Raw genomic sequence first — 12500 nt, forward strand, 5'->3', positions numbered from 1 at the left:
ACACACACACACACACACACACACACACACACACACACACACACACACACACACACAGTGTGCTGCTCAGACTATTCCCCCTGAGGTCTCTTGGAGACAGGAGTGTGTTGCGTGGGTTGTCTGTTTTCTTCATTAGAATTCATGAACATTTTTTATTAAAAACAGGAAATAAAAGCAATGGGTTCCCATCACAACAACAACAACAACAACAACAATCTGTTCGGGTGCTTATTAATTATTCCTCTTGATTGGACCATGTTTACTAAAGCCTTCCTTTCACCCTGAGGCCATGGGATGATGTTCAGCTGTGAAACTCTCAGCTTCTGAGGGACGTTCTTCACAAGAACACAAGATGGCTGACTACTGACTGACTGACTGACTGACTGACTGACTGACTGACTGACTGACTGACTGACTGACTGACTGACTGGCTGACTGACTGACTGACTGACTGACTGGCTGACTGACTGACTGACTGGTTGACTGACTGACTGACTGACTGACTGACTGACTGACTGACTGACTGACTGACTGGTTGACTGACTGACTGACTGACTGACTGACTGACTGACTGACTGACTGACTGGATGACTGGATGACTGGTTGACTGACTGACTGACTGACTGACTGACTGACTGACTGACTGACTGACTGGCTGACTGACTGACTGACTGACTGGCTGACTGACTGACTGACTGACTGGCTGACTGACTGACTGACTGACTGACTGACTGACTGACTGGTTGACTGACTGACTGACTGACTGACTGACTGACTGACTGACTGACTGACTGACTGACTGGATGACTGGTTGACTGACTGACTGACTGACTGACTGACTGACTGACTGACAGGTTGACTGACAGGTTGACTGACAGGTTGACTGATTCTCACAGATGTTGAGGCATTGCTCACAGCCTCACCGGATCTCACCTACCTCACATATCGGACAGGTCCGTCTTCAGAAGCTTCCCCTCACATCCTGTTACCATCAAGCCGAAAGCATCTCCCTTTTCTCTCATAAACAGCTTTTATTTGGCGTTCCAGGGGTTGAAATCAATCCCAGAGCGGGGGAGTTGAGAGGAGGGTTGCAGAGTTCACAGCCGAGGTCGTTGTCATGGAGACTGCGGTTCCACTGAGCCAATGGGCAGGTGGCCTGGTCGTCTGTAACCCGTCTCCCAGGAGAGACCCTGAGGACCGCTGGAGAGACCGACTCTCCTCTGCTCTCATAACGCCGTCACAGCTCACTGGCCCTCTGCGCCTCTGGGATCTGCGCTAATGTCTGACGCTGAACTTCCTCTCCTCCTCCGGGATCGGAATCTCCTCCTCCTCGGCAGTGACGTCCATCTCTACATCCTCCCGATCCTCTGAGATCGGCAGCGATGTCTGCTCATCTTCCTGCCCTCCTCTGGGATCGGCAGTAATGTCTGAGTGATTAATGTCTTCCGGCCGACGCCTGTCCTCCCGGGAGCTCCGAGTCTGCGGGGTCACGGAGAGGTCGACGGGGTCGCGGCGAGGTCACACGGCAGCACGGGGGAAACACGGTCTTCTCGTGTCGCTTCTTAACACGAGCGCTGTGGTGAAAATTGTCCGTTGTTAGCGTTAAATTGACACGGGGGTCCTGTCGGCAGGAGGCAGACCTCACAGCCTCAGCGCTGAGCACGGCGCCGGAACCACAGGCTGGATTGTGAAATGACCAATTGCCTCTTTTTTCTCCTTCGGTCCAGATGTGGTTCTGGTGTGTGATCGGGGGGCGGTCCTCTCGGGGCCCAGCGGTCCAGATGTGGTTCTGGTGTGTGATCGGGGGGCGGTCCAGATGTGGTTCTGGTGTGTGATCGGGGGGCGGTCCAGGGAGCTTTGCTGCTCTTCCGTTCCCCTAAACGCGCTCCTGTCAGCAGAAACACTGCCCTCCATGAGGGGGGTTTACTCACACACACACACACACACACTCACACACTCGCACACACACGCACACACACGCACACACACACACACACACTCGCACACACACACACACGCACACACACGCACGCACGCACGCACGCACACTCACACACACACACACACACACACTCACACACACACTTACGCCGCACACAAGAAAGCACATGCATATATGCACACACCAAAGTATGTACACACACACACACACACACACACACACACACACACCCCTGCCAGCTCCGCTTCTCACAGACTAATGAGCTGCTAAGGAGGGACCTGGAGTTGTGTGTGTGTTTGTGTGTGTACTGTACAGTGTGTGTGTGTGTGTTTGTGTGTGTACTGTACAGTGTGTGTGTGTGTGTTTGTGTGTGAACTGTACAGTATGTGTGTGTTTGCGTACTGTGTGTGTTTTTATTGTGTTTGTGTGTGTTTATTGTGTGTGTGTGAGTGTGTGTGTGAGTGTGTGACTCAGCCAGGGTGTTAGAGGCTGAGCCTCCCCAGGGGACACATGCATATTTATGTAGATACTCCCCCAGGCCAGGCCTTCACTGTGCTGTACGCCATCCTGTAATTACCTGCTAGGGGGAGTGTGCATGTGTGTGTGTGTCTATGTGTGTGTGTGTCTGTGTGTGTGTGTGTGTGTGGGGGGGGGGGGGGGGGGGGGTCGGCTCCCTTTTGGCCAGAGGATCAAGGACATTCACACAAAAATAATAATATTCTCACCTCAGTCTCACCTCACACTCAAGCCCCGACTTCCAGATGGATCACACATCACATAATTACATGAATAAGTGAGTCAGAGAAACCATGGAAACGCATCAGCCAACTAGGAAGTGGTCGCCCTGAATCCAGAGGAGGAAATCCCTATCTCCTGCCATACCCTGCAATACCCTACAATACCCTGGAATACCCTACCATACCCTACAATACCCTGCAATACCCTACAATACCCTGCAATACCCTACAATACCCTTAAATACCCTGCAATACCCTACAATACCATGCAATACCCTGCAATACCCTTAAATACCATTCAATACCCTGCAATACCCTGCAATACCCTGGAATACCCTGCAATACCCTACCGTACTCTACAATACCCTGCAATACCCTACAATACCCTGCAATACCCTACAATACCCTGCAATACCCTACCATACCCTGCAATACCCTTAAATACCCTGCAATACCCTACAATACCCTGCAATACCCTACCATACCCTGCAATACCCTGCAATACCCTGCAATACCCTACAATACCCTACCATACCCTGAAATACCCTGCCAGACCCTGAAATACCCGGAAATATCCTGCCATACCCTAAAATACCCTACCATACCCTAAAAAACCATACCATACCCTGAAATACCCTACCATATCCTGAAATACCCTACCATACCCTGAAATACCCTGAAATACCCTACCATACCCTGAAATACCATACCAGACCCTAAAATACCCTACCAGACCCTGAAATACCCTACCATACCCTGGAATACCCTGCAATACCCTGAAATGCTCTGAAATACCCTACCATACCCTGTAATACCCTACCATACCCTGAAATACCCTGACATACCCTGAAATACCATACCAGACCCTGAAATACCCTATCATACCCTGAAATACCCTACCATACCCTGGAATACCCTGAAATACCCTACCATACCCTGGAATACCCTGAAATACCCTACCATACCCTGGAATACCCTGAATACCCTGAAATGCTCTGAAATACGCTACCATACCCTGAAATACCCTACCATACCCTGGAATACCCTACCAGACCCTGAAATACCCTACCATACCCTGAAATACCCTACCATACCCTGAAATACCCTACCAGACCCTGAAATACCCTACCAGAACCTGAAATACCCGGAAATACCCTACAATACCATGCAATACCCTGAAATACCCTACCATACGCTGCAATACCCTACCAGACCCTGATATACCCTACCATACCCTGAAATACCCAACCATACCCTGAAATACCCTACCAGACCCTGAAATACCCTACCATACCCTGAAATACCCTACCATACCCTGAAATACCCTACCATACCCTGAAATACCCTACCATACCCTGGAATACCCTGCAATACCCTGGAATACCCTACCAGACCCTGAAATACCCTACCATACCCTGAAATACCCTGAAATACCCTACCATACCCTGAAATACCCTACCATACCCTGGAATACCCTACCATACCCTGAAATACCCTACCATACCCTGGAATACCCTACCATACCCTGAAATACCCTACCATACCCTGGAATACCCTGCAATACCCTGGAATACCCTACCAGACCCTGAAATACCCTACCATACCCTGAAATACCCTACCAGACCCTGAAATACCCTACCAGACCCTTAAATACCCTACCAGACCCTGAAACACCCTACCATACCCTGGAATACCCTGGAATACCCTGGAATACCCTACCAGACCCTGAAATACCCTACCATACCCTTAAATACCCTACCAGACCCTGAAATACCCTACCATACCCTGGAACACCCTACCAGACCATGAAATACCCTACCATACCCTGAATACCCTACCAGACCCTGAAATACCCTACCATACCCTGAAATACCCTACCAGACCCTGAAATACCCTGCAATACCCTACCATACCCTGAAATACCCTATCATACCCTGAAATGCCCTACCATACCCTGAAATACCCTGAAATACCCTACCATACCCTGAAATACCCTATCATACCCTGAATACCCTACCATACCCTGAAATACCCTGGAATACCCTACCATACCCTGAAATACCCTACCAGACCCTGAAATACCCTACCAGACCCTGAAATACCCTACCAGACCCTGGAATACCCTGCAATACCCTGGAATACCCTACCATACCCTGAAATACCCTACCAGACCCTGAAATACCCTACCAGACCCTGAAATACCCTACCAGACCCTGGAATACCCTGCAATACCCTACCAGACCCTGAAATACCCTACCAGACCCTGGAATACCCTGCAATACCCTACCAGACCCTGAAATACCCTACCAGACCCTGGAATACCCTGCAATACCCTACCAGACCCTGAAATACCCTACCAGACCCTGAAATACCCTACCAGACCCTGGAATACCCTGGAATACCCTACCAGACCCTGAAATACCCTACCAGACCCTGGAATACCCTGCAATACCCTACCAGACCCTGAAATACCCTACCAGACCCTGAAATACCCTACCAGACCCTGGAATACCCTGGAATACCCTACCATACCCTGAACTCGTCTCAGTCTGCAGAGCAGCCAGAAGACTCCCAGAAACAGACTAAACAACTTGAGTGGATTCATTCCCCTCCGTCTCAAGGCCTCTTATTGTGATGTAAATCAGATGTAAATCAAGGAGTTTGAACCTAGATGTCTGGACTTAAATGGACAGTAACATGACAGGCAGATTTACCCTGAGGACGCCATTAATCTGTATGCACCATGAAGTCTGTTTAAAAGGAACTAATCAAAATGAAATAATTTTCTAGAAAATGGAAACAGAAAGAAAAAAACAAGTACTTGAAGGCTTTTTCAAATTAGACGGTTCAATTGGGTGTCAACTTTTTAGTGCAGCATTCAGAGTTGAAGCATATAAATCCATGTTTCCTCTTAGGAATAATATGAGAAATGGAACTTAATTAAAGAAGTAGCCTGAATAAAAGGAGATTGTGTAATCATGTTAGTACGCAGGTTATAATTCAACTGAAGCCTTTGTACAGTAGCAGATAGGCTTCATCCTGAGTTCAGACCAAGCACGCCTGCAGAAAACCAGGGAATAATAATAATACTACTAATACAAATACTACTAATACAAATACTACTACTACTACAACTACTACTACTACTACTAATAATAATAATAATAATAATACTAATAATAATAATAATAATTACAGGACCTCTTTATTCAACAACACGGCAAGTGACATACACAAGTACACAGATGGTATATGAGTGGCGACACAGCACACACACACACACACACACACACACACACACACACACACACACACACACACACACACACACACACACGTCGTTTAGGTCTGATCGTCCATCTGGTCTGAACGCACACCCAATCCTGTGGTTCTGATATCCAGTTTTCCGTTACCCTTTATTTTAAATCACATAAATTCTCCTTGGCAGGTGATATTTTGCGTCGCCGTATGCAGAAGGAGAGACTCGTATGCAGAAGGAGAGACTCGTATACAGAAGGAGAGACTCTTATGCAGAAGGAGAGACTCGTATACAGAAGGAGAGACTCTTATGCAGAAGGAGAGACTCGTATGCAGAAGGAGAGACTCGTATGCAGAAGGAGAGACTCGTATGCAGAAGGAGAGACTCGTATACAGAAGGAGAGACTCGTATGCAGAAGGAGAGACTCGTATGCAGAAGGAGAGACTCGTATGCAGAAGGAGAGACTCGTATGCAGAAGGAGAGACTCGTATGCAGAAGGAGAGACGCGTATGCAGAAGGAGAGACGCGTATGCAGAAGGAGAGACTCGTATGCAGAAGGAGAGACGCGTATGCAGAAGGAGAGACGCGTATGCAGAAGGAGAGACTCGTATGCAGAAGGAGAGACGCGTATGCAGGAGGAGAGACGCGTATGCAGAAGGAGAGACTCGCGGGCCGTTTCTCTGACCGTCATGGCTGTTGAGCATGTTCAGGAGGTGATGGGTTCTGGTGGCGGTGTAAACCCACTCAACGTTGGGCACGCCCAGACCTCCATCCCTGCGGGGTTGGGAGATGATGTTGCGGGTTGAGTGGGTGTTCAGACCCAGCTGTTTCCTCTCCAAGCTCACCGTCTTGTTATTCAGCTCTGCCAGGGTGTTCTGTGGTTATGGATGTTTGCAAACAGATGTTGAATTTTTGCACTTGTGAGCTCTGACAGAGTAGTCTCAGACCTGCTCTCCTCCGTCGCCTGAAGTTGAAGTTATGGCCTAGATATGGAGATATGGGATATGGGGATATGGGGATATGGGATATGGGGATATGGGGATATGGGATATGGGGATATGGGATATGGGATATGGGATATGGGGATATGGGATATGGGATATGGGGATATGGGATATGGGATATGGGATATGGGGATATGGGATATGGGGATATGGGGATATGGGGATATGGGATATGGGATATGGGGATATGGGATATCGGGATATGGGATATGGGGATATGGGGATATGGGGATATGGGATATGGGATATGGGGATATGGGGATATGGGATATGGGATATGGGGATATGGGATATGGGGATATGGGATATGGGGATATGGGATATGGGATATGGGATATGGGGATATGGGATATGGGATATGGGGATATGGGATATGGGATATGGGGATATGGGATATGGGGATATGGGATATGGGGATATGGGGATATGGGATATGGGATATGGGGATATGGGATATGGGATATGGGGATATGGGGATATGGGATATGGGGATATGGGATATGGGATATGGGGATATGGGATATGGGATATGGGATATGGGGATATGGGATATGGGATATGGGATATGGGGATATGGGATATGGGGATATGGGGATGTTTAGTGTATTGAATAGATCGGATGGGTTTCCCCATTATAGTGAAGGCCTGTCGGACTTAGCTTTGTGCCACTGATTCCCTCCACTGCGTCTTTCATAGAAAGCAGCTCATTTAGAGTGTTTTACCTCCAACCTTGATCATTGCATGAACTCCTTGGTGCGGAAGAGCATTGCATGGACCACGCCCTCTTCCCCTGATGAGATCTCAACATCATGGGCGTGTCCCTGCTCTGGCTTTGGGGATCTTATGCCTTCTGGTCACTGGCGCATCCATTTCAGCCAGTGGTTGATTGCCAAGAGTTACCACACCCTGTTTATATACCGATATCTAGCTGGATCGGATCCGTTAGAGTATCACCACAGATGACTTGGATCTAAGATTTTTCATAACCATCCGTCACAGTGTCTAAATAGACTGGTGGTAACTGTATTTCCTTCAGTGCGTAAAGACGCTGTGTGGCTGTGTTCCGAATGCGTCACGGAAATCCAGGAAAACAGCACAGACCTCAGGAGAGTAATTTAATTATCAATAGCTGTCTTCAGGCAGAAGGGATGCTCATTAATGCCCCGGTGGCTAATGAGGCTTTTTGATCAGATGAAAGAATCCCAGTGTCAGGTAGGATGTGAGCACACATTTCATGAAAACGTAATATATTGTTGGTAAAAGTCACGTCCCTCCAAGTGGAGGGGTAATCTGGTATATTGGCTTTTTTAGGGATTCTGTGTATTAGAGCACCTTTCTACGAATCTGGCACCATTTAACAGGCAGGTGTTAAAAATGTGCGCCAGGATTTGTATTGACACTAGCTTTTATAGTGTCATAGGTTACTCCTTCAGAACCATGGGCTTTATTATTTGGCAGACTGGAAATCACTTCACCCACTCGCTACTCGATGATAGTGGCCTCTGGATAGTATTCTGGAAGGACGAGTGACTGTTGCCAAGGCCCGTCATCTAATGGGGCATGATTCAACTCTTTTCATTTGGCAGAATAGTAATTCTGTTCCACATTATTGATAGATATTTCCTGTGTTTATTCCACAAATAAGCCAGTTTATCTCTGCTCACCTGTCTCGGCACTCTGTGATGTGCCCCCTGGTGGCCGTCCGGAGCGCTGGCTGGATTAGCGCTGGCTGGATTAGCGCCGGCTGGATTAGCGCTGGCTGGATTAGCGCTGGCTGGATTAGCGCTGGCTGGATTACCTCCCTCACGAAACGCAACAGCGCCTCGATCCATTCCCCACGGGAGCCCGGGGATTGGGCTTTGGGGAAGGCTGGACTAAAAAATGGAAACTTTTTCAATACTCGGAGAGTGTACTTCAACAAGGGCAAGTTTTCCATCATTGTGATGAATAGTAAAACTCCCATTCTTGAAGTATAGTCCGTTAAGAATGCCGATTAATTTAATCCATTTCGCCGGTGTTTGGCTGGAAAAGGCAAAGTTCTGCCTGTTCTCAAAGTGTTTGTTGTCCAAAGTTTTTCTGTAACTTCTCTCCTCATATTGAAAGAGGATCCACTCGTCTGGTGACAGTGGTCGGACACACACACACACACACACACACACACACTCACACACTCGCACACACACACGCACACGCACACGCACACGCACGCACGCACACAGGTCGCTGGTGGAATTTGTCCTCTGCATTTTCCCATCCTAGCTGTCCTTTTCCAGGAGCAGTGGGCAGCCAGGGGCAGTGGGCAGCCAGGGGCAGTGGGCAGCCAGGGGCAGTGGGCAGCCAGGGGCAGTGGGCAGCCAGGGGCAGTGGGCAGCCAGGAGCAGTGGGCAGCCAGGGGCAGTGGGCAGCCAGGGGCAGTGGGCAGCCAGGAGCAGTGGGCAGCCAGGGGCAGTGGGCAGCCAGGAGCAGTGGGCAGCCAGGGGCAGTGGGCAGCCAGGGGCAGTGGGAAGCCAGGGGCAGTGGGCAGCCAGGGGCAGTGGGCAGCCAGGGGCAGTGGGCAGCCAGGGGCAGTGGGCAGCCAGGGGAAGTGGGAAGCCCCATCAGTGGCACCTGGGGACCAAATCCAAGTGCTCAGTCCAGGTCCTGGTCCTGGTCCTGGTCCTGGTCCTGGTCCAGGTCTTGGTCCTGGTCCTGGTCCTGGTCCTGGTCCTGGTCTTGGTCCTGGTCCTGGTCCTGGTCCCGGTCCCGGTCCCGGTCCTTGTCCCGGTCCTGGTCCCGGTCCTGGTCCTGGTCCTGGTCCTGGTCCTGGTCCTGGTCCTGGTCCTGGTCCTGGTCCTGGTCTGGTCCATGTCCCGGTCCTGGTCCTGGTCCTGGTCAGGCACCGGACTGAAGAGCATCTGTTCTTCTGCATGTTTTTATATTGGGGTTCTTGGGAGGAAACCCTTGCAAACACAGGGAGAACATGCAAACACCACACAGAAAGACCTGGGAGATACCCCACCTGAGTACCTGACTACCCTGGGAGATACCCCACCTGAGTACCTGACCACCCTGGGAGATACCCCACCTGAGTACCTGACTACCCTGGGAGATACCCCACCTGAGTACCTGACCACCCTGGGAGATACCCCACCTGACTACCCTGGGAGATACCCCACCTGAGTACCTGACTACCCTGGGAGATACCCCACCTGAGTACCTGACTACCCTGGGAGATACCCCACCTGAGTACCTGACTACCCTGGGGAGATACCCCACCTGAGTACCTGATCACCCTGGGAGATACCCCACCTGAGTACCTGACTACCCTGGGAGATACCCCACCTGAGTACCTGACTACCCTGGGAGATACCCCACCTGAGTACCTGACTACCCTGGGAGATACCCCACCTGAGTACCTGACAACCCTGGGAGATACCCCACCTGAGTACCTGACAACCCTGGGAGATACCCCACCTGAGTACCTGACCACCCTGGGAGATACCCCACCTGAGTACCTGACCACCCTGGGAGATACCCCACCTGGGTACCTGACAACCCTGGGAGATACCCCACCTGAGTACCTGACTACCCTGGGGGAGATACCCCACCTGAGTACCTGACTACCCTGGGAGATACCCCACCTGAGCACCTGACTACCCTGGGGGAGATACCCCACCTGAGTACCTGACAACCCTGGGAGATACCCCACCTGAGTACCTGACCACCCTGGGTGATACCCCACCTGAGTACCTGACTACCCTGGGAGATACCCCACCTGAGTACCTGACTACCCTGGGAGATACCCCACCTGAGTACCTGACTACCCTGGGAGATACCCCACCTGAGTACCTGACTACCCTGGGAGATACCCCACCTGAGTACCTGACCACCCTGGGAGATACCCCACCCGAGTACCTGACTACCCTGGGAGATACCCCACCTGAGTACCTGACTACCCTGGGAGATACCCCACCTGAGTACCTGACTACCCTGGGAGATACCCTACCTGATCACCTGACCACCCTGGGAGATACCCCACCTGAGTACCTGACCACCCTGGGGAGAACATTCCTGTCACCAAGGCCTGTCTGTCTGACTCCAGCTCATCACACCCCGTCAGGTACCCTGTCAACCAAACGCTATTCATCGTGTTGTGGAAAACGCAATAAGACTGCAGATCCTGGATCAGGACCAGATCTCCAGGACTGAACCCATGATGGAGGATCCCCAGTAGAGGGCTGTGTAGAGGATATAATGCTGTAGAGGGTGGATTGAGGAGAGGTTGGCAGGAGGCCCAGGCCTGTAATGGGAGCCTAACACCCGCTGCCTGGCACATGACTCGTCTCTGCACCCGCGGTCAGCCAGACTTTATCATGGGCCTAATTTAAAAGCACTTGAGTCCCGATCTAGCCTGGTGCTTTTAGATCAATTGGATAAATGGGAACATGCTCCTCCATTTGTTTTACTTTTTACTTCTCAAGTTCCGCTTCACAATTTCCCAGTTTATGTGATAAATTGTTCTGTCACTCTGCTCATGCACACGTACCACACAGGAGTACACGCACAGGCACACTCACACACACACACACACACACACTCACACTCACACACACAGAGACAATACAGGAGTGCACACACACACACCCATGTTGAGTAGAAAGCTCATGGACACACGCAGTAGCTGAAATTGAACATTTCAAGAAACATTTGTTCATTTGAGGAGGGCAGCGGACCTTGAGAACTATTCACCTCCTACTGCAGCTCAACACCAGAGATCACATCTGGGTCAGGCTGGATTTCTCTGCACAGATGCTGCTTTTCTAGATGCTTTTTCAGCTGTTTTTTCATGGTGTGTGTGTGTGTGTGTGTGTGTGTGTGTGTGTGTGTGTGTGTGTGAGTGTGTATAATGACTTTATACCTGCAAAAGCTTGATAGTACATGTACCATACTCCAATGATATTTCAACTAATTACTGAAAATGGAGAACATGGCACTCAGAACACTGAGACTTCTAATTACCCACAGAAGCCAACTGCTGATTTTGCCGAATACTTAATATTCTGTGGAAATCATATTTTACTTAACGTCCTGTGGATTCAGTGAAATCCACAGAACCTTATTATACTAATGGCCCAGTAGTCTATTCCTGTTCCTCTCACATTAAGGATGCTTTTGAGAAATTGCAGGAGGCGTTGCGGCATGCAGACATTTTACAAGCTTTGTGCTGAATGCCCCAAAAACACAATGGGCCTCATTCACCAACGAAGTTAAGAATTTCTTAGGAAGCATTTCTTCTTAAACTTCACTTACACCGTTTCAAAGAACATTCTGGCGTTCATCAATGTTCTCACATGTGGGAACTAAGAACAGAATCTAGGAACACAGAAGAGCAGTCTTAAGTAGGCTACTGACTATTCGTGCGAAAGACATGTTCATTTAAAATGATTTGTGATTGCGTTTATTTCAAATCTACAGTTGTATAACATTATAGGATTGCAGTACTATAATATTTGTATCATTTATCTCATAATAATGGTTTTCATTATTTTACAAAGCGAGAGTGCTGTCTGTCCAATAAT

The 12500-nt window shown here is 49.5% G+C and overlaps 1 protein-coding gene across 1 annotated transcript in view; it reads left to right on the forward strand.

The window, feature by feature from the left end:
• The window catches only part of cdh13 (cadherin 13, H-cadherin (heart)), a gene marked incomplete at both ends in the record, with an annotated part of 224134 nt that overhangs the window by 1681 nt on the left and 209953 nt on the right, over positions 1-12500 (forward strand). The gene's annotated exons all lie outside the window — the stretch shown is intronic.

This window comes from Borostomias antarcticus (genome assembly GCF_949987555.1).
Source record: "Borostomias antarcticus genome assembly, chromosome: 16".
NCBI classification, from domain to species: Eukaryota; Metazoa; Chordata; class Actinopteri; order Stomiiformes; family Stomiidae; genus Borostomias; species Borostomias antarcticus.